The sequence below is a fragment of the Balaenoptera ricei genome, chromosome 3 (assembly GCF_028023285.1).
Source record: "Balaenoptera ricei isolate mBalRic1 chromosome 3, mBalRic1.hap2, whole genome shotgun sequence".
Taxonomy (NCBI): domain Eukaryota; kingdom Metazoa; phylum Chordata; class Mammalia; order Artiodactyla; family Balaenopteridae; genus Balaenoptera; species Balaenoptera ricei.
The window spans coordinates 176,447,252-176,469,319 of NC_082641.1; the positions used below are offsets into that span (position 1 = coordinate 176,447,252).

At 53.4% G+C, this 22,068-nt stretch overlaps 1 protein-coding gene across 3 annotated transcripts in view; it reads right to left on the reverse strand.

Moving 5' to 3' along the window:
* CERS4 (ceramide synthase 4) overlaps positions 1-17,779 on the reverse strand; it is a 32,727-nt gene extending 14,948 nt beyond the window's left edge. For all 3 annotated transcript variants that reach the window (XM_059918551.1, XM_059918549.1, XM_059918550.1), the window contains exon 1: positions 17,491-17,779. The gene's annotated coding sequence lies outside the window, so the exon portion shown is untranslated. The remainder of the gene's footprint in view (positions 1-17,490) is intronic.
* Positions 17,780-22,068: the final 4,289 nt, after the last annotated feature.

Sequence of the window (22,068 nt, forward strand, 5' to 3'; positions counted from 1 at the left end):
CATCCTTCAAAACCCAGTTCAGTTGCCACTTCCTCCTGGAGGCACCTCCCGATTGCCCCTACTTCAGATCCAGTTAAAGCACCCTCTGCCAGCTCTGCCTCATTCACTGTGACATTGGAAGCTGGCCAGGCAGTCTTTTTGGTTGGGGGCAGGGTGGAAAAGGAAGGAAGCATGACCAGTCTCAAACCCCAGTCCCCTCAGCTGAAGCAGGCATCGCCCTTTCTGGTCCCCAAGTCAGAAGGGGAAACAGAAATGCACTTTCCAAACCTGCGAGCCTTCCAAGGGGGCTTCAGACTGACACACCCTAACTGCAGAGGTCTTGGCCTTGGACCTCCTACCCTTTCTCTAACCTGTGTCCGTCTGTTTGTCTACCCCCTTTACCCCCTTGATAAAGAAGAGACTCTGAGGTTTGAGAAGTCACCCATTTCCTTGCATTGTGGTCGAGCAGGCCAGTGAGCCTGCATGTGGAGCACGTGGGCAGTGTCTGGCACACAGAAGGGGCTCAGGTACAGCTGTAACCAGGCATCCATGGCCAGCAAGGTTCAAACTTCTCTTCCACTCCTGCCCCTGACAGATGCCTTCCTCCCGACGGGCAGGCGGGAACGAGGGTCAGGGAGGCACTCCTCCTCAACCTTCATTTTTCCTCTTTTGGACCCCGGCTCCTCTGCTCATTCCCTATGACACTCTGCCTCCTTGGGCCTCAGCTGCCCCATCTGAAAAATGGGTACAGCCAGATCTTCTGCTTTACTGCACCGTTGTGGGGGCTCAGGAAGCTGAGCAGTTTGTAAATGTTCCACGCTGCTGTTGCAATGGATTTGATTCCTGCAATTTACCCATCGTTGACCTTGTCATGGACCTTGCCACTGGTGTTTCAGTTCCCTCATCTGTAAAATGGGAATAACAATGCCCCCTGCCTCCACACGGAGGGGATTGGGAATAATGCCTGGGGTGGAGTGAGCACTAAGTAAAACACAGTTACTATTAGCAGTAGAGAGGAGGTGGGGATGGGGAGCAGTCTGGAAAGGAGGGTGCTGGTCTGCGCGGGTTCTGGGTGGTTCTTCCTGGACACACACCCCACCGCCCCTCCCCCAGCGCCCACCCCGGCCTCTGCAGCCTTTCCTTAAAGCTGTAGCGAATGAATGAGCTTGCGCTGGCTCACCCAGGGCTGCTGAAGGGTCACGTGGAGAATCGCCAAATGGGTGGCTGGTCTAGCCTAACCAGCCTGAGGCTTCCTCCTCCTCACCGCACCCTGCCCCCTCTCCCCAGCCCGGTCCCCCAGCCCGGCTGCTTCTTGAAGGCACTTTGGTCCCACTCCCAGCCCTGCCCCTGCCACCTGGGAGCCAGACTCTGATAATCCTTCTTAGTGGCTAAAAATATCCCCAGATTGGGGGAGAGAGAGAGAGAGAGAGAGAGAGAGAGCAGGGCTTTGTGCTGACACGTGGAGGGAGAGGATGAGTACAGGATCCCTGTCGCTCCCCTGAACCCCCAAAGGCCCCAGCACCGCCCAGCACAGCAGGGCTGTGCACAACGGTTGGTTTTATTTTAAATCTAGCTGGAAATGTAGGACTTGCCCGGCTTGTGAAAAAGGAAATCAATTCATACTCCAGATGTCTGGGTTGCCCAGGGAAGAACAGACACACTCATACACACTCACCCGGCCCCTGCAGCCTGGCCTGCTGCCCGGGGTCACCTGACTCCTTCGGCTGGAGGCCCAGGCAGGGAACACATGATGGACTAAGTGGGGGTTATTTGTAGATAACCACAGCCGCCCCTGCACTGGGCCCTGGCTCCTCCACTCTGGCCTCTCTGAGCAGGGTCCCTGCGGGGTGCTAATGACCAGAGATGCAGCCAGTCCAGGAGAAACCACCTTCAAGGACCCTAAGGAGGGCCCCAAGTCCAGGGCTCTGCCTCGCCTCAGCCCCTCATATTTAGACACACTCCTGCCCTCCACACTCTGGCCCTGTTAGTATCCCCCCCCCCCCCCCCCCCCGCACTAGCTCAATTTACTGTAATGGCTGCTTGATGGGATTCCAATTCACCAAGCTCATTCCTGCCCCAGGGCCTTTGCATGTGCTGTGTCCAACCCACCAAGCTCATTCCTGCTTCAGGGACTTTGCATGTGCTGACCTCCCACACAACCTCTGTCTCATCAGTCACATCTCAGTTCAGTATTACCTCCTCAGGAAGTCTTCTCAGATCACTACCAAAGAAGCCACCATATTATACCATCTTCTTACCCTATTTTGTTGCTTCAGCCCCCTCACCCCACTTGATCAGTTTTCTTATTCACTTGTTTGTCTGCCTCATCCCAAGACATAAGCCTCATGAAGGCAAGAATGTTGTTTAGTCACTGCTGTATCCTCAGGGCCCAGGACGATGGTAAGTACCAACTAAATGTTTGCTAAGTGGATGAAAAAGCAGGTAGAACAGACACATGGACAGATGGGTGGATGGGAGGACTCTGGCTCAGGTGGTCAAACTTTCTAGAAAAAGAAACCACCTTCTTTATTAGGCAAGGTTAGCTTGAACCCCATGGTGTAGGTCCACTGCCTCCTTGTTTCAGAACTGGGAAGCCAGAGGCTCAAAGCAAGAAGCAGCCGGATGCAGGTCACCCAGCAACAAGGGAGTGAGTCAGGGCTAGAAGCTCTCCAGGGTGGGGAGGGGGTTGCTCTGCCCACCAGTGAGCTCAGGGCTCACAGGCCTGTCTCTGCCTATCAAGGTTTCCCAAGGAGCAAGGTCCTACACCACCACCACCCCTAAGCTGCCCCAGAGCCTTTTCAGGGCCCCAGAAGCTCACACATGATTGAACTTTGCTTTCTTAACATCTATACCACCCCCCCAACCCTGTCCCGGGCAGACTAACGGGTCTGGGTGAGCCAGGCCATGTCCCCCGGAATCCCCAGCCCACTGGCCACCCCTCCTCACCACAGCCTGCACCGCCAGCTCCCCTGGCTGCACCTTCTCAGAACCACCCCTTGGTGATACAGCCTCCTACCGCCCCCCAATAAAGCAACCAACAGTGGGGCCATGAGGGTTGCTTTGCAGCTGCTTGGGGGCTGACAGTGGGGTCCCCACTCCAGATTCCCCCTGGAATCTGCTCCCTCCCTCCTATAACTCCTGCACTACCTCACACCCAGGTGCTAGGATTCCCAGAGCATCCCCCAGCAGTCCAGGCCTTTACATAGGTGGTGCCTCCTTCCGGAAGTGCCCACACCCCCTTCACTGTGCCAGTTCTTACTAGTCTTTAAGACCTGGGTCAGATTCAATTCCCTCCTTAAGAGGCCTTTTCTACCCTTCCCACCCTAAGGAAGCAGAGCTCCCTCCCTAGCCCTGCCCCACCCCACCCTAGGTCTTTCTTCAAAGCTTCTGTTCAGCCCTGGCTGGCCCCAGGGAGCTTAGAGAGCTGAGTCTCTCCCACTACCAGACAGGGAGGGTCAGACCAGGAAGAGAACTCTGGGGTCCCCAGCATCACCTAGTGTGGGTGTGTGTTGGGGGTTCGGTCAGGGAGGTTTCAAGAAGGACTGAGGGAGCAGAGGGGAGCAGGTCTCTGGAAGTTTGAGGCGGGAAATGAGCAGGTCCAGCCCCAGAGGCAAGCCGGGGTGGGGCAGCAGGATCTGATAGGTTACCTGCACGGGACTGGGAGGGATAAAGCATACAGATGGGAATGTAAGGGGAGCTTGGGCTATTACAGTTGAAAAAAAAAAAAAAAAAACAAACCCAACACGACTTTATTGAACGACATGCAAAAACCATGCATGTCTAAAGTGCGTGATTCAGTGCATTTGACATATGTACCTACTGGTGGAAATCATCACCTCAATCAAGATAATGAACATATATATCCATCACTCCCCCATATTTCCTTATGTCCCTTTGTAGTTCCTCCCTCTGTCCCTTCCAGTGAGAACTGGAAGAAACCTGGATGTCCAATGCTGGGGAACAGAAACCTCAGGATTCCACACTATGAAATATTACATCAGCGTTTAAAAGAAGGAGAAGATACAATACAGATAAATCTGGAGGACATGATGCGCAGTGAAATAAACCAGTCTCAAAAAGACAGATACTGGGGCTTCCCTGGTGGCGCAGTGGTTGAGAGTCTGCCTGCCAATGCAGGGGACGTGGGTTCGAGCCCTGGTCTGGGAAGATCCCACATGCCGCGGAGCAACTAGGCCCGTGAGCCACAACTACTGAGCCTGCGCGTCTGGAGCCTGTGCTCCGCAACAAGAGAGGCCGCGACAGTGAAAGGCCCGCGCACCGCGATGAAGAGTGGCCCCCGCTTGCCGCAACTAGAGAAAGCCCTCGCACGGAAACGAAGACCCAACACAGCCAAAATAAAAAAAAAAAAAAAAAAAAAAGACAGATACTGTCTGATTCCACTTATAGGAGGTCCGTAGAGGAGTCAAATTTATAGAGACAGGAAGTAGAATGACGGGTGCCAGAGGCTGGGGGAGGGGGTGGGGAGTTAAGCGTTTAATGGGGACAGAGTTTCTGTTTGGGGAATATGAAAAAGTCGTGGAGATTGGTTACACGACAATGTGAATATACTTAACGATACTGAACTGTGCACTTAAAAACGGTCCAGATGATAAATTTTTTGTTATACGTGTTTTACCACAATTAAAACATTTTTTCAATTAAGAAAATATCAAATTGAGATGAGGGGAGGAGGAAAAGCTATGCTCACGGACTTGGGAGGATCACTGAGTGGAAGAAAATGAAAGCAAAATGCAGACAGACACTAATGGCCTGATAGGTAACTCAGGTAAATGGAAAACCACCAAAAGTTCTGTCTTTGGTAATAGCGGAGTTAGCTGCATCAGACCGGCCCTCTCAGAGATAACAGTGATAAACCCTGGACTACATACTAAAAAACTACCTGAAAGCTCTGGTGCTGCCATGCCCTATATTAGCCACATGTGGCCATTTAAATTTCAATTAATTAAAATTAAACACAATTTAAAATTCTGTTCTTCAGTTGCATCAGCAACATTTCTATACTCAATAGTCACATGTGGCTTGTGGCTACCATATTGGGCACATAATTGGTGTCGATATGGAACATTTCCATCATTGCAGAAAATTCTCCTGGGCAGTACTGCTCTAGAGAGTGACCAAAGATAGGTAGAAGTTGGAGGGCAGTCTATACCTGCAATAAGGGAACAGCACGGGACGAGTTTCCCATTTTTCACTGTTATTTACCGGAAATAGAAACTAGATTGAAAAATGAGAAGACAGAGCCCAAAGAGACCCCAACAGTTCAACAATGGAGTAGAACATGCAGGAAAGGAAAAAGCCAAAAAAAAAAAAAAAAAAAAAAGTCCAAATTCTATACAAAAATGCTGTGCAAGTCTCTTGCTAACCCTTAAACCATATGCGAGGCAGACTCCAACCAGCCCGGCTAAAGCTAAAAGAAAGTAAGTTAACACCTGCCTCTCACTACAGGGAAAACAGACTTTGGAACTTGAGTCCAGACTGTTTAATTACCTATGAAAAAAAAAAAAAAAGAATCAATGTTCTTCAGAGGACCACAACAGAATCCAGAGTGTCTACAATTTATCTTTCACAATGTCCAGCATACAATCGAATCCAAAATTACTTGACATGTGAAGAAACAGGAAAACATGACCCATACTCAAGAAAGAAGGAAATTAATGGGGACTGACCTTGAGGTGACCCAGATGTTGGAATGAGCAGATAAGGACTTTGAAGCAGCTATTATAAATACGCTCAAGGATGTGAAGAAAAAGTACCTCCTAATGAATGAACAAATAAGAAACCTCAGCAGGGAAGCAGAAATTATAAAAATGCACCAAATGGGGATTCTAAAACTGAAAAATACAATATTTGAAGTAAAAAATTCACTGTGGACTCAGCTATGAAAAAGAATGAAATTTTGCCATTTGCAACAACATGGATGGACTTGGAGGGTATTATGCTTAGTGAAGTAAGTCAGACAAAGACAAATGCTGTATGATATCACTTATATGTGAAATCTAAAAAAACAAAATAAGCTAGTGAATATAACACAAAAGAAACAGACTCACAGATATAGAGAACAAACTAGTGGTTACCAGTGGGAAGAGGGAAGGGGGGAGGGGCAAGACAGGGGTAGGGGATTAATAGGTACAAACTACTATGCATAAAATAAATAAGCTACAAGGATATATTGTACAACACAGGGAACATAGCCAATATTTTATAACAAAAATAAATGGAGTATAACCTTTAAAAATTGTGAATCACTACGTTGTACACCTTAAACATACAATATTGTACATCAACTATACCTTAAAAAATAAATAAATAAAATGCAACACATGGTGCAAGGGAAAAAAAGAAGAAAGCATTATTTATCCAGAGAAAAAGCAAAAAAAATTTTTTCCCACTGTGGGGTTGATAGCTGATTGGAGACTGTAGAAGACAGAGCTAACTAGTTTGGAGAGAGATAATAGAAAATACCGAACAGAAGAAGAGAGAAGAAAAAAAATAAAGATTAAATAAAAATGTGCATCTGGAAGTGGACAGTGGTGACTGCACAAGGTTGTGAACGTACTTAACGCTACTGAGTCATGCGGTTAAAACTGGTTAAAATGGTAAATGTTTAGGTTATGTGTATTTTATCACAATTTAAAAAAATGTACAGAGTCTCAGTGACCTTGGGACAATATCAAAAGATCCAACATGCATGCAATTGGCGTGCTCTGAGGATATGGTCCACACTCAGGAGAGTTACTCTATCAGGAGGGTGAGGGAGGGCGGTGCTGGTCAGCTTGTTTTGTGATGCTCTGATTTTTACAAGAAGTATGTTTCAGGGTGACAAATTTTTTTAAAAATTGTAAAATACACGTAACATAAAAATTTACCATCCTAACCTTTTTTTAAGTGTACAGTTCCATGGCATTAGGTATAGTCATTGTTGGGCAACCATTCCCACCATCCATCTCCAGAACTCTCTTCATCTTGCAAAACTGAAACTCTGACCCCATTAAACACTAACCCTGCTTCCCCCTCTCCCAGCCCCTAGCTCCCATCATCCTACTTTCTGTCTCTACAGATCTGACTCCTCTAGGGACCTCCCATGAGTGGAATCAGACAGTATTTCCCTTCTGTGTCTGGTTTATCTCACCGAGCATCATATCCTCATGGTTCATCCATGGTGTAGCAGATGTCCAAATCTCCTTCCTTTTTAAGGCTGAATAATATTCCAGTGTGCGCATATATTAAGGGCGACTTTTTTTTTTTTTTTTTTTGCATTGGGTCTTCGTTGCTGCGCTCGGGCTTTCTCTAGTTGCGGCGAGCGGGGGCTACTCTTCGTTGCAGTGCACGGGCTTCTCATTGCGGTGGCTTCTCTTGTTGCGGAGCATGGGCTCTAGGCGTGCAGTCTTCAGTGGTTGTGGCACGCGGGCTCAGCAGTTGTGGCTCGCGGGCTCTCGAGTGCAGGCTCGGTAGGTGTGGCGCACGGGCTCAGTTGCTCTGCGGCACGTGGGATCTTCCCAGACCAGGGCTCGAACCCGTGTCCCCTGCATTGGCAGGCGGATTCTTAACCACTGTGCCACCAGGGAAGCCCAAGGGGGATTTTTAAATAGAAAACTATATTTGTACAAGAAAAAAGAAAAGGTTTCCAATGAAGGGGTGGTTGATGAGAGGAAATAGGGGCTCAGAGGGGGCACTTCTGGCTGGCAAACAGGCCCCCATTCCCGGCTCACCATTTATGAAACTAATTCCCAGTCAAGGTCAGCCCCCAAGATGCTGCTGCTACCCACCTTCCAGGGTGGAGGGAACTGTGGGCCCCAGGTTGTACTCTGATGGCATCCCACCTCTGCCCAAACTGGTCTAACACCTGCCCTACTTCTCCCACCAGCTGGCTGCTGGGCCCCTCTGCTGCCCCCAGATGGCAGCATTCATGGAGGCGGTTTCAGGTAGAATGAAGTAGGAGCAAAAGCCAAACTGCTTCCTGGGACAGCAGGCCTTGTTCACACCCATAGCAGCGATTGTTCAACACACCGGTGTTGGTACCACCCCAGGTGTCGCCAAAGCCGCTAGCTCCAGGAAGGCCCCGTGCCAACTGCCCCAAGCGCCCACCTCCCTGCATTCCAAGGGAGATGCAGTTACTGTTCCCATGGCACAGATGAACTGACTTATCATCCCAGGGTCACACAGCTGGTAAATGGCCCGGCTGCATGCGAACTTAGCTCAATACCACCCAGCGTTCTAGATGGACACGGGCTCACGGAACCTCAGCCCAGCAGCGGCAGCCTACGCATTCTTGGCAAACAGGACCTGCTGCCTTTATGCCTGTGCTTCTCCCCATCTCCGCTTCACTACTTTGGACTTTGCCTGGGTCACCGGTGACCGCCCCCTGGCCCAGGCCAATCCCAGTGGTCATTTCTCTGTCCATGGATTCCTGACCTCCTAGTAGTATATCTGCCCCCTTGTCTGTCTCTCCTAACAACCGTGGCATCCTGCCTAACCTAATTCAAGCTGTTTTTCTTCTCCTTTGGCCCTAAATGGTGCCAGTCCTGCACCCTCTCATACCAGCTTTTCTCCCTGGGAAATCTCACCCACCCGGAAGCCACAGTCGGTGTGCCTGTGCCTTGGTTTTCCAGATTCCTGCAGTTGCCAGGTTTCTCCCCCGATGCCAAACTGGCTAACCCAACACCGCCTGGCTGTGCTTCGCCCAGATATATCACAGTCAAGTTATCCTCTACCCTGAGCATGCTTCTTGGCTAAGATCCCACCATGCACCCAGTCTTTGCGGATGGGAATCTGGGAGTCATCCCAATCCCTCCTCACCACCCCCCATCACCCCGGACATTCCGCTACTCACCAGGTCCCACAATTGCATCCATCTCCCCCATAACAATCAAGCGAGTCCCCTCCCTGCTCAATTCCCACTGACGAGGCCCCGTCTCTCATCTCAATCATTGTGGCCACCTCTGCCCTGGTCTCTCTGCCTCTGGGTTTTGCCCAGGCTGCCTCCCTCCATCCACATCTCCTTCCCCGAAAGAGAAAGCCAGCGTTGGAGAGGGTGTGGAGAAAAGGGAATCCTCCTACACTGTTGGTGGGAATGTGAATTGGTGCAGCCACTATGGAGAACAGGTAGGGAGGTTCCTCAAAAAACTAAAAATAGAGTTGCCATATGATCCAGCAATCCCACTCCTGGGCATATATCTGGACAAAACTATAATTCAAAAAGATACATGCACCCCTATGTTCATAGCAGCTCTATTTACAATAGCCAAGACATGGAAGCAACCTAACTGTCCATCGACAGATGAATGGATAAAGAAGATGCCGTACATATATACAATGGAATATTATTCAGCCATAAAAAAGAATGAAACATTGCCATTTGCAGCAACATGAATGGCCCTTAGATTATCACACTAAGTGAAGTAAGACAGACAAAGACAAATATTATATGATATCACTTACGTGTGGAATCTAAAAACAATGATACAGATGAACTTATTTACAAAACAGAAACAAACACACACATAGAAAACAAATCTAGTTACCAAAGGGGGAAGGGGTGGGGGGAGGTATAAATTAGGAGTTTGAACTTAGCAGATACAAACTACTATATATAGATAAACAACAAAGACCTACTGTATAGCACAGGGAACTATATTCAATATCTTGCAATAAACTATAATGGAAAAGAAAAAAAAAAAAGGGAAAGAGAAAGCCAGCTTCTCAGCATCATGTGCAGACAGTGGCCATAAAACAAACAAGGAAAATAAGATGACATTTGGTCCTGGCTGGTACTGAACTCCGGAGAGCCTGCCAGCCCAGGTCTGAGCCCTCCTTGTTCAAGGGAAAGTTGGCAAGTGCCTGTCGCCTGAGCCTTAAAGACACAGGGGCAGCAATGGGAGCCTTGGGCCTCGATGTCCTCAAAAGGGGGTGATTCTCCTGTGAACAACCCCGGCACGTGGGCTGTCCTTGCGATTTCAGATTAGCAAAGTTCTGCCCCAAGAGGTCACCAGTGGCTGGCGTCTGGGAGGTGATGGGGGCTGGGAAGCACGGCTGGGTAAGGGTGTCTTCAGGGGGTCGGGGTAGAGCATGTTGGGGTGGGCAGCCTGATCTGGGAACTACCGGCTTGGGCAGGAATTTGGGGACACACAGCCCAGGGCTGGGACAGGACCAGAAGATCTTCTTTTTCTGGATGGGGGACTCGGAGAAGGCATCGTTTGAGAAGGAAGAGGGGTGAGGATGGATGGGGAGAGGGTGTGGCCTCAAGAGCCGGGAGCCCCAGTACCCCCTGACTTGACAGGCAGCTGAACACAGGCCTGCAGACCTGTCAGGGTCCCAGAGGACAGAGGCTAACCGTGAACTTCAGAGTAAGCCAGCCTGGGAGGATCTGCTCCTGGTGGGTGGCCTCAGGCTAGCAGCGCCTTCACTGAAGGAGTTATCACTCCAGTGCCTGCCTGCCCACCTAGGTAGGGCGGGGAGCCAAGCAGGGCACGTGTGAGATGGCTCATCAGGGGTGGCGCAGGGAAGGGTCCCCAGGGTGAGTCTGTCCGTGGGCCCTTTAAGAACCAGGGGTGTTTGCGTAACTGGAGACTAAGCACTTCCTCTTCCCCATCCATCCCTCTCTCAGCAACCCCACAGAGGCTCACTCTACAAGCCTGTCCCTCCCCCAACCCTGGAGAGGGGGCCCACATGGGGGGCAGCCCTCCCTCTGCGCCTGGCACTCATCACCAAGGTCTTTGTGATCTGGCCCTGCCCACGCCCCCTCTACCCTGCTGACCTCCTGCAGCCACCAGACTCCCCGGTTCTCAGCCTAGTGTCCATGGTCTGATTCCCAGGGTCTGTTCATATCTCAGAAACATCGCTGTAATGCAGTACCCAGATGCCTAATTTTTTTTTTTTTTTTTTTGGCCATGCTACTCGGCTTGCAGGATCGAAGTTCCCCGACCGGGGATCGAACCCAGGCCCTCGGGAGTGAAAGTGTGGAATCCCAACCACTGGACCGGCAGGGAACTCCCAATGCAATAGCTTTTGTCTAGGCTGTTTCCTCCACCTGGATCACTATTCATCTTCCCCTAACCTTTCAAGTAAGCAGCTTGCCTGTCACTGCTTCCAGGAAGTCTTCCAGGACTGCAATGCTGGGTCGGAGAGCCTGTGGTCCCTCTGTTTGGCCCAGGTTATTTTGCATTGTAACTGCCCAGGGATGTGTCTGTCTCCCCAGTGGAGAGAGGGATCTGGAGGGGAGGCAGTCAACAAATTCCACTTCCTGTGGGTGTCTACCACCAGCTCCAACTCAGGCCTCAAGCTCAAATATTACCTCCTCAGAGGAGCCAAGTTAAATCGCCATGGGTAAGGCAATGGAGAATGTCTAGGCAAAATACAAACAAATGCTGGTAACATTTACAAAGGGGAGTGATTAGAGAATATTTCAGTAATCAGAGAGAGACAGCTAGCCTCTGTTTCTCTGTAAAGAACTACTCTGAATGAAAGCCATGGCTGCAGTGATGGTTTCTAAATATTCTGTGACCAATCTCTAGGTAATATATGAGCAAGGCTTGTATGCAAATGCCTCATGTCCTTTTTATTTTTTAATAAATTTATTTATTTAATTTATTCATTTTTGGCTGCGTTGGGTCTTTGTTGCTGCACGCAGGCTTTCTCTAGTTGCAGCGAGCAGGGGCTGCTCTTTGGTGTGGTGCGCGGGCTTCTCATTGCAGTGGCTTCTCTTGTTGCGGAGCACAGGCTCTAGGCACGTGGGCTTCAGTAGTTGTGGCACGCAGGCTCTGTAGTTGTGGGTCGTGGGCTCTAGAGTGCAGGCTCAGTAGTGTGGCGCACGGGCTTAGTTGCTCCGCGGCATGTGGGATCTTCCCGGACCAGGGCTCGAACCCACGTCCCCTACACTGGCCACCACTGTGCCACCAGGGAAGCCATCTCGTGTCCTTTTTAGACTTCCCAAGGTCCGAAGGCATGACTTTTCAGCGAATTCCAAAATTTCATTTGGTTCATCTCAGAGTCCTGGCTGAATACTGTCATAGGTTGAAACAGGCAAGCACCTGCAGCCTATTTGGCTAGCAGAAGTCACCGCAAGCATGTTCTTAATTTTATCAACTCAAGCACCGAGACTTTCATGCTGTACCCCTGGAAAAGATCCTGAAAATCCTTAACCCTCAGAGTCAACTTCACCGAAGGACCCACAACTCAGGTTTGCTCCCTGGGCTCTTTATACAGGCTCTGAGGTCAAATAAATGCATCCTATTCCATAAACTGCAACATGTGTGTGGAGTCATGTGAATTTGGTTGTGTAAAAAAGGCGACCGTTTCAGAATTCAGAGTCACTACTTTGCCAGTGAGAAGAACTACGTTAGAGGAAGCAGACACCTGAGGACAGCCTGACACCCCCTCCAAGAACTGCCTTAAAATCTGAGGCTCAGGGACTTGCCTGGTGGCGCAGTGGTTAAGAATCTGCCTGCCAATGCAGTGGACATGGGTTCAAGCCCTGGTCCGGGAAGATCCCACATGCTGCGGAGCAACTAGGCCCGCGAGCCACAACTACTGAGCCCATGTGCCACAGCTACTGAAGCCCATGCGCTTAGAGCCCGTGCTCCACAACAAGAGAAGCCACCACAAGGAGAAGCCCACGCACGGCAACGAAGAGTAGCCCCCACTCGCCGCAACTAGAGAAAGCCTACGCGCAGCAACAAAGACCCAAGCAGCCAAACATAAATAAATAAATAAATTTATTTAAAAAAAAAAAAAGAGATGAGGGAGGAGGCCGTGGGGATAGAGCATTCTAAGAAGTGGGAACAGCCTGTGCAAAGGCCCTGAGGCAGGACCAAGCCTGGTTGATTCAAGGCATAGAAGACGAGGCCCCTGGGGCTGGAACAGAGCGGGGGGAATGAAGAGAGGCAAGGGCAGGGAGGTGACAACCTTATATTTAGATCTGCCCTAGCCAACAGCTCAGATGGAGAAATGACACCCAGAGGCTGACATTTCCAGGGCTTGTCCTGCTTGCTCTCCCCTCCTGTCACTGCCGTTGTCCCCTGCCATCTCCCGATAGGTTAGCCTTGATCCAGCTGTGGCCCCATCACTCCTGCCAGGATCACGGTCAAAGCTGAGCCAAGAGGACTTCCCTGGCAGTCCAGTGGTTAAGACTCCGCGCTCCCAAAGCAGGGGGCACGGGTTTGATCCCTGGTTGGGGAACTAAGATCCCGCATGCCATGGGCAGCACAGCCTTAAAAAAAAACAAAAATGCTGAGCCAGGGCCAAAGGGATGTGCCCTTAGGTGCACCCATCCCCAGTTTGGAGGGGGTCGGGGAACGGTCCTGGCCACAGTGTCTGGGCTCAACAGAGCCACTGATCTAGGTGCCGGCACCCAAGTGTCCGAATCCCCTCTGTGAAGCCTTTGAAACTGGAGGGGTTTGGTGCATACCTGGATGAGTGGGGGTGGGGTGGGTGGGAAGGGTGAGCAGGCCCAGGTGACCAGGTCCTTGTCCACGGGGGTGGTGGGTGGGATGGGGAGGGATGCTGAGTCTTTTCTCCTACACCTGGAAAGGGAGTGACAGCAGGCTGGTGGAGGGGCCATCCTCAAAACACACCTGCTCTGGTTTTTGCTGCTCATCTTCAAGGCCCAGCCAGGCCCCTGCCTACCATCTCCTGTCACCTCCCTGAGAACATCCTGCCCCAACACCCAGCTCTGGGCTCTGCTCCTCCTCCTCCCTGGCCCCCTTCTCTGTCTCCATCAGCGCCCTCTCCCTGGCTACTTCCTTCCATTCCCTCCAGCCCCTCCAGGGAGCCTCTCAGGTCAGCTGAGCCCCCCACCACGTGCAGGAGGAAGGGGAGAAGCTTTGCCCACCAGGAAAGGGCTGGCCTTCTCTTCCTTCCTCTTGCCAGCCTCTTCTGCCTTCAGGGTGCACTGACCACTCCACACAGGGGACAACACACCAAAGCAACACCCCTGCAAACCACGCAGCAGTGGGGCCCAACAACCTTGCACCCCTCAAGCAAGGGCCCAACCAGGGTCTGCAGTTGTTGGATTGAGGGGCCCTGAGGACCCTCAGTCTCTTCCTCTGCCCCTCTCCCCACTCTCCCCCTGGCTCACTCTGCTCCAGACACAGCGGCCTCTCGGCTATACCTCCAACATGCTAGGCTGGGTCGTGCCTCAGGACCTTTGCACATGCTAGTCCCTCTGCCTGAAATGCTCTTCCTCCAGATGTCCACCTGGCTGGCTCCTTCTCATCCTTCAGGTTTCTTCCCTCTCCCGGCTGCCCCCCTCCCAGAACGTCGGCTCCATCCATGAGGTGGCGGGGGGGGGGGGGCGGGCAGCAGGGAAGCTTCATTTTGTTCACTGCTAGTCCCCAGTGCCTCCCAGCACAGGTGCTTCACAAGTACGTGCTGAATGAATCAATGACAGGGTGGGAGGGAGCTGGGGCCAAGCACAGGGTAGGGGGGAGATCCTCAGGGGGTCGCTGACAGGGGCCTGACCCCTCGATACAGTCATGGGGCCCTGAAGCAAAATATGGTTTGGGGAGCCTAGGAGGAACTGGGGAGAGAGGTGAGATCCTGCTGGTTCGGTGTGGAGAACTGGTGTGACAGGATCATATTAATTAACAAAGGTACAAAGGTCAGACTGAGGAAGGAGAAAGGTCTCCTCTATGTCAATCTGGTCAGAGCCAGGCTGGGTCTGAGGGGCCGATTCAAGGATAGCAAAAAGAAGCCCAGCCTGAATGGCTTGGGCATCGGGGAAGGAATGGCAACCAAATAAGGGAGTAAGACCCCTGCCATGGGGAGAAATGATTCAAGCAGGGGATTCAGAGACATGGCTGAGACTGACCTCATCTTCCACTTTGAAGCCCTTGCTCCCTTGGCTTCTGGTTTGCCACCCACTCCTGGTTTCTTTCCTTCCACCCCCTCTCCAATCCATCCCACCAGGGTGGGGATGTCTCCCAAGCTCTAGGCCCACCCCCCGCACCTGGTCTCCACCTGGGTGTCTAGTGGCATCACAATTTCCAGGTGCTGGGAAATAGACTGCTGACTTGCGCCTGAACCTGCTGCCCCATCAGTGGCTACTCCATCCCCACCCCATCCTCAACTTCAAGTCTATCCAGGATCCACCCACTTCTCTCATCCACACCTCCACCTGGTCCAGCCTCACCAGGGTCTGGACCAGGGCAGTCACTCCCATGCTGATTTCCTGGCTCCTGCCTGCAGCTCCTCCCATGTATGCTGTGGTGCTTCCCCTCCACATCTTTGTTCACTGGTCTCTCTGCCCATGAACTCTTAAAAATCCTTAGTAACCTGGCAGATGGTCACCTCCTACAAGAAGGCTTCCCCCACCCTTCCAGAGGCTGAATCAGGTCACTTCTCTGGGCTCCCCCTGCTTCCACCCGGGCATCCCCTCTGCTTTCCCAGGTGCTTATTACCAGCCGGACACCTCTCAGGTGATGACTGTTATTATTCCCATGTTATAGGTAAAGAAATTGAACCAGGAGGTGAAGTCACTAGCCTGAGAGCACTACATTCAAACTGGCAGGACAAGGTCAGAGGCAGCTTCCAGACAGCCGGAAAGGGGAAAGCCTGTGGTACCCAGATAAGAGAGGAGCGTGCCCCCTGGTGCCTGCTTTCCTGTGGGCATCCCAGGGGTGGTGGGAGGAGTGAGCCCTAGCCAGCTCCCCACGGCCAACTACACTCATCCCAGCGGCTCCTGTGCCCAGTGACCACTTCACGCCAGGCGCTGGGCCAGCTCAACACTTTACACGCCTAACTCACTCAGTCTGCAGACTGTGGGTTCTGGAGGTGGACGCACTTATGCCTTCCTCCCATTTCTCAGAGCAGGAAATGGAGGCTCACCGGGCCCAGAACTCCCACCAGTGCAGCAGCCCTCCTCCATCCCCCGAGGCGTAAGGCCTTCCCTGGGATTGGCCAAGCCCTTTCCTATTTCATAGCCGAGACTTCCATTGATCAGAACAACACTCCCAGATACAGGTAGTATTGACCCATTTTATAGATGGGCAAACTGAAGTCCAGAAAACTTTCTCTGGGGCCCCAAGGCCAATTCAATGACCAAGGCTCCCAGCTGGGAGCAGGTGAGCTGGGCGGGCAGGCAAGGAAGGTCCCAACTGCCTCCTACCTGCAGCCTGGCTGGGCCTGCAGGGACCCAGCTGCACTGAGTGAGGCTCTGGGCACTCCCACCACTGCCAAGTTTATTCACAGCAGCTCCTTCTGGAAGGGGGCTGAGTTGAAGCTAGGGACTCGGGATGGGGGTGGGGCGGGGCTTCAAAGACAACCCTACCCTCCAGAATTTCTATTTCAGGTGGCCCCATACAACAGATCCAGGTTGCCCCCTTGCACTCAGTCACGTTGGACTTGGCCTGGGTTCAGAGTCAGGTCCTCAGGCACCTTCCCCCTCAGGTGGTATCTCACAGGTTTTGGAAATCGGACTCAGTCACAACTGCTTCACACCCTCAGATCTGTTTCTCCCTCAGTTTTCCTATCCTTCCACACTCCCAGCTGCCGGTGCCAGAAATCTCTTCCATGCACTTTCCTTCCTGCCCCACTTCTGAGCAGGCAGGGAATGAAGGCAATGTTCTTCTGACAAAAAGGACCCAAATTCATCCACTTTCCATCCCCCCCTTCCTGTCGGGTCCAAACCAGCAGCCTCCTCCAGGGTCTCCTCCGGTCTCTTTTGGCCACAGCAGCTGCTGGGTCTTCTTAAGACACAAGTGGACCCGGTCACTCACTTTGTTCTAAGCCTCCGTGGTCCCCACAGACTTGAAAACGGAATCCACCTCCTCCTCGTTATCTTCGTGGCCCGGGGGCCAACCTCGTCTCACCTCGGTTCCCCGGCTCACTGCACTTCAGCCATGCTGGCCTCTTTTCCGCTGGGCAAACACACCAGTCTGGGCCCTGCCTCAGAATCTTTTGCTGTTTTCTGGGCCTAAAAACCCCTCGCTGGCTGATCCCCTCAGGCCCGGATGACACCTTCTCCGAGAATGCCTCCCTGACCCTAACCCATCTCCCAGATGTGTTGTCTTCCCCGCACTTAGCATGGCTGGAATGATCTGTGTCTGTTTCCGCGGGTCCCAGCCGTCTACGCGGCCGGGCTGCGGGCTCCGAGGCCAGGGTCCCGGCTGCATCCCCAGACCTGGCACGTCGGTGGCACCCCGTAGGTATGGATTCTCTGGTGACGGACCGACACCCCCCGTCGCGCTCCTCGCGTTCACACATCCGGATTCCCCCGCGTCACCGTGCTAGGCTCGTCCCCACTCCGGCCCGCCCGTTACGCAGCCGCGTCCTCGGGCGCTCGCGGCGCCCGGGCCCTCGGGGGAGCTGGGCTCTATCGGGAAGGCGGCCCGGGCCTGGGACCAGATGGGAAGCCCCGAGAGGCCGTCCCGGGCGAGTTGATGGGGCACTGCATGCGTCTGGGGGCCGCCGCGGGCGCCATGGCCTTGGAGGCGGGGCCGGAGCTCTCCGCGAGAGTGGCGTTCCGGTCCGCGTTAGGGGCGCGGGGGGTTCGCTTACCTGGGGTCTCAGGCGGCCGGGCGCACCGGGGGCCGGCGGCGGGGCGGGGGACACCGCGCCTGGCGCAGATGCAGAGGAGAAGGAGACGCGTACTGCCCGCACGGCGCAGGCGGACTCTGCTCCGGGCACCGCCTCGGCCGGGGGCGGGGAAGCAGGCTTTAGGGGAGCGCGGGGCGGGATCGGGGGCGGGGCCTAGAGGGCGGGGCCGAGGCGGGGACCGGTTGAGCCCTGCGGGGCGCGGGGTCCTCCGGAGCTCGGCCCCTTCCGTGCGACTAGGCCGCTTCCTGGACCCCCTCCCTGCGCCACAGGGCCCCGCCTCCAGCCCCGCCCCCGCCCCCCCCCGAGGCGTGCCTTGGAGGAATCCAGCCGCAGGTTTCTTGCTTGTGCTTTATCTCTTGCCTTTGAACCTAGCACCATCCGCTGAGCGCTCAGTCAGCCCCGGTTTCTCTTCCGTTCGCTGCAGGTCCTCCCCAGCCCCCTCCCGGGTCCTCTCTTCTGGCGCGGCTCTGATCCATCCGCGCATCTGTCAACACACCACGGACGCCCTGATCCGGCTGAGCGCACCGCTGGGCGTTGTGGCGGAGGCCCGGACTCCGCCCCAGGCCTCAGAGGCCACCCCCGGTGCCCCAAGTCTGGGGACCTGTCTCAGCTTTCAGGTCAAGCTGGTCCAATTCGTGGTTCATGGGTCCAACCGCAGAGTGGGGAACCCAAGGCACCACCCTGGGAGCTGGGAAGCGTGGAGGGCAGCTGGGCAAAGGCTGCGGTTCGGTGGGGGGCAGGGGTCAGGCTGCAGAGCTGGGAAGATAAGGCTGGGAGATAGGCCGGAGTGGGTGGTGGTGAAGCCCCAGGCTCCCTCTGGTCGGGTGGAACAGAAGGTGATTCCAGCGCACAGGGGCGGGGAGTCTGGGCGAGGCCTGAATGCAGGACAATGCCGCATCAGGCAGAGGTGGTCTGTGAGCACCTGAGCGGCACCTAAGGGACTCTTGGCCCAGCTGTCGCCATTTGAAGGGAAGGGGGTTCCAGAGCCGCTGGCCAACCCCACGTCGTCTGGGCAAGTGGCTTCACCTTTGGACAATGTCTCTCCCTGAAGCAGACTCAAGGCAAGGTGGGGGAAGCCCGGGCTTTTTTTGGCTAGGCAAGTTGCTTCACATCTCTGAGATTTGATTTCCACACGTAGAAAGGGGGAGGGCAGCAGAGACCTCTGCTGCAAGTGTGGATGAAGCTGTCCGTCTTGATCCAGTTTCCCACTGTTTGCACTTGCTGTTCCCTCTGCTGGGCTATTCTTTCTCTTTTCAAATGTGTGCGTCCTTCTCCCTCAGCTCTCAGTCTGGCCCTCAGAACCCCTCTGTCCTCATTCACCCTTTTATTTTCTTCCCGGCCCTCCAGGAGCTCCTTTGCACATAGGGAAAAGGCAAACGATAAAGCCTCTTTTCTCAGCGTTGTGACTAGGACTGTGGTATACGGCGCCTTGCACCTGGGGGTGCTCAGAACGTGGCAGCCATTTGGATTAATAGTGACACCAGAGACATGGTGGAATGGGGTGGTCCAGACCCCAGAGGAGAAGCAGGAGATTCCTGGAGATGTGGAGGGGAGGTCCTCAGTAGAGGATTTGGGTGGGTCGGGGTCAGGGAGAGATTTCAGGTGGGAGGTACTGCATGGGCAAAGGTGGGGAGGCTGGAGGAAGGGCTCAGCCTGGCAGGAAGAGATGCAGGCTGAACCTTCTGCAGATGGGCTGCTTCTTGGCTACTCCATGCCCTTCTGTCCCCACCCCCCAGCCCACTCCATCTGTGAGCATGGAGTGTTCAGGGCAGGCTTCCAGGAGGAGGTGATATCTGTAACCTGAGAGATGAGTGGGTGGGAGATTTAGTTGAGTTAGGGTGCAACAGTGAGTGAGGAGAGGACAGTGGGGCAGGACCAGTCACTAAAGGCCCTCCAGGGTTCTCTGGGGAGAGGCACAGTCATTTAAAATGAGACGGCAGTAGGAGTGGCTGGGTTCTGGTCTGGGAGTTGCAGACAGGAGTGAAGGGAAGAACTCTGGAGGGATTTAGTGGTAAAATCGCCAGGGTTTGTGGGAATCAGAGGAGCCAGGGCCTGGTTGGTGGGAGTGGGGAGATGGAGCCATTTCTAAGCTGGTGAGTCCAATGTAGGGTGTCTGGGTGGTGGGAAGGGAGGGACCCTAGGGAGGCAGGGGGAGCTCCTTGCCTCCTCCTCCCCTCCACACCTTCATACCCTCTGTGCTTGAGTGCGGGACAGGAAAGTAGGACTGGGGAGGCTGATAAGCCCTGATCCAGGTAATAAGCTGAGGGCTTCTTTGTCCCTTCTGCACCCCCTAGTCAGATGTCTGGTCCCAAGCACGTTGGCCTTTTCCAGACCCCGGGGCCATCGTGGCCAGGCCTGGAGGCTGGACCCTGGACCTTGGACGATGGGCCCTGTGCTAGGTGGAATAATGATGCCCACACATCCTAACCCCTGGCACCTGTGGATATGTGACCTTACAAGGCAAAAGGCACTTTGCATGTGTGATTAAGTTAAGGATCTGGAGATGGGGGGATTATCCAATGTCATCACAAGGGTCTTTATAAGAGAGAGGGAGGAGAGTCAGAGAGAGAGAGATTGGAAGATGCTATACTGTTGTTGTTGTTTTTTTTTAAGGAATTCCTTTATTTTTATTATTTATTTATTTATATTTTTGGCTGTGTTGGGGCTTCGTTTCTGTGCGAGGGCTTTCTCTAGTTGCGGCGAGCGGGGGCCACTCCTCATCACGGTGTGCGGGCCTCTCACTATCGCGGCCTCTCTTGTTGCGGAGCACAGGCTCCAGACACGCAGGCTCAGTAGTTGTGGCTCACAGGCCCAGTTGCTCCGCGGCATGTGGGACCTTCCCAGACCAGGGCTCGAACCCGTGTCCCCTGCATTGGCAGGCAGATTCTCAACCACTGCGCCACCAGGGAAGCCCTATACTGTTGATTTTGAACGTGGATGATGGGACCACAAGCCAAGGGATGCAGGCAGCCTCTAGAAACTGGAAAAGGCCAGGAAACAGATTCTCACCAAGAGCTTCCAGAAGGAATCCAGCCCTGCTGACACCTTGATTTTAGCGCAGTGAGACCCATTTTTGTTCTGACCTCCAGAACTATCAGGTAAAATGTGTATTGTTTTAAGCCGCCATGTTGTGATGATTTGTTACTGTAGCAATAGGAGACTCAGTCAGAGCCCCAACCTCCCATCCAGAGACCTGCTTGCACTGTCAGACCACCTCCTATCTTTTTTTTTTTTTTTGATGTGGACCATTTTTAAAGCCTTTATTGAATTTGTTACAATATTGCTTCTGTTTTATGCTTTGATTTTTTTGTCCCCAAGGCATGTGGGATCTTAGCTCCCCACCAGGGATCGAACCCACACCCCCTTCATTGGAAGGCAAAGTCTTAACCACTGGACTGCCGGGGAAGTCCCCCCCCCCCTCCTATCTTGACGCAGTTTCCAAATCAGCGTCCTGAGGACCCATCCAGGTCAGACCCGCAACCCCTGCTCTGTGTCCCCATCACCCACTCCTTGGGACCCTTTGCCCCCTCTAGTGGTCTCAGGGGCAGCTGCTCCCCTGTTCTGGTGGGGCAGGGACTGAAGTCCCAGATGTCTCTCTGTCTGTCACTGCCTCTCCGTGCCCTGGAGTGTCCACCTTAGTGACTCTCACTCCAGCCCCTCACACTGGGCAGGTGTCTGCTGTCCCAGGCCCGTGGCGGACTGTCGTCCCAGGCCTGTGACTGGCTGGCCTCCCTGGCCCAGCCTTTGCCCATCAAGGTTCCTGCCCTCAATGAGGGGGCTTCTCTCCCTGAGGACAGAGGCCCTCAATTCAGGCAGCTCTGAGCCCACGTTTGTGCTGTGTGACCTCGGGTATATGACACAGCCTCTCTGAGCCCCGTGGCATCCTCTTCTATGGAATGGAAGATAACCAGGCCAACTGGGGTAGGGGGATCCTACGGGGACCACTCTCCCCGTATCGCCCCCCCATTCCAAATGGCTTGAGTCAGGGCTGGGGGAGGGGATGGGATGGGGGAGGATGGGGGACAGGAGAGGCCTTTGCACTGGCTGTTCCCTTTGCTGAAATACTCTTCCTGCTTGTCTATGTGGCTCCCTTGGTTCTTAATCAAACCCACCCTGTGCCACCTAGAACAGGGCCCGGCATACAGTGGTCCTTCATAAATGTTCATTAAAGGCAGAGAGGATGGAGGGAGGCAAGGCAAGAAGTGGAATTTGCCTGAGAAAGGCTTAGAAAGAGCACTTGCTGGGTGTGCCTGTGCCTGTCTGGATGTGTCTGTGTGTCTCTAGGTCCATCTAAATCTCTGTGTGTTTCTCTGTGTTTCCTTGTGTGTCTGGGAGTGTATGTGTATGTCTGTCTCTGTGCGTCTCTGTGTATTTGTCTGGGTGTGTCTCTAGGTGTGTGTGTGTCCATCTGTGTGTCAGTCCATCTTTGGGGGTGTCTGTGTGTCCATTGTCTGTCTAGGTTTCTGGGGGTGCCTGTGTACATGCATCTGAGCGAGGACAGACCGCAGCCTTAGCTTCCCCTGCCCAGCAGGTGCTGGA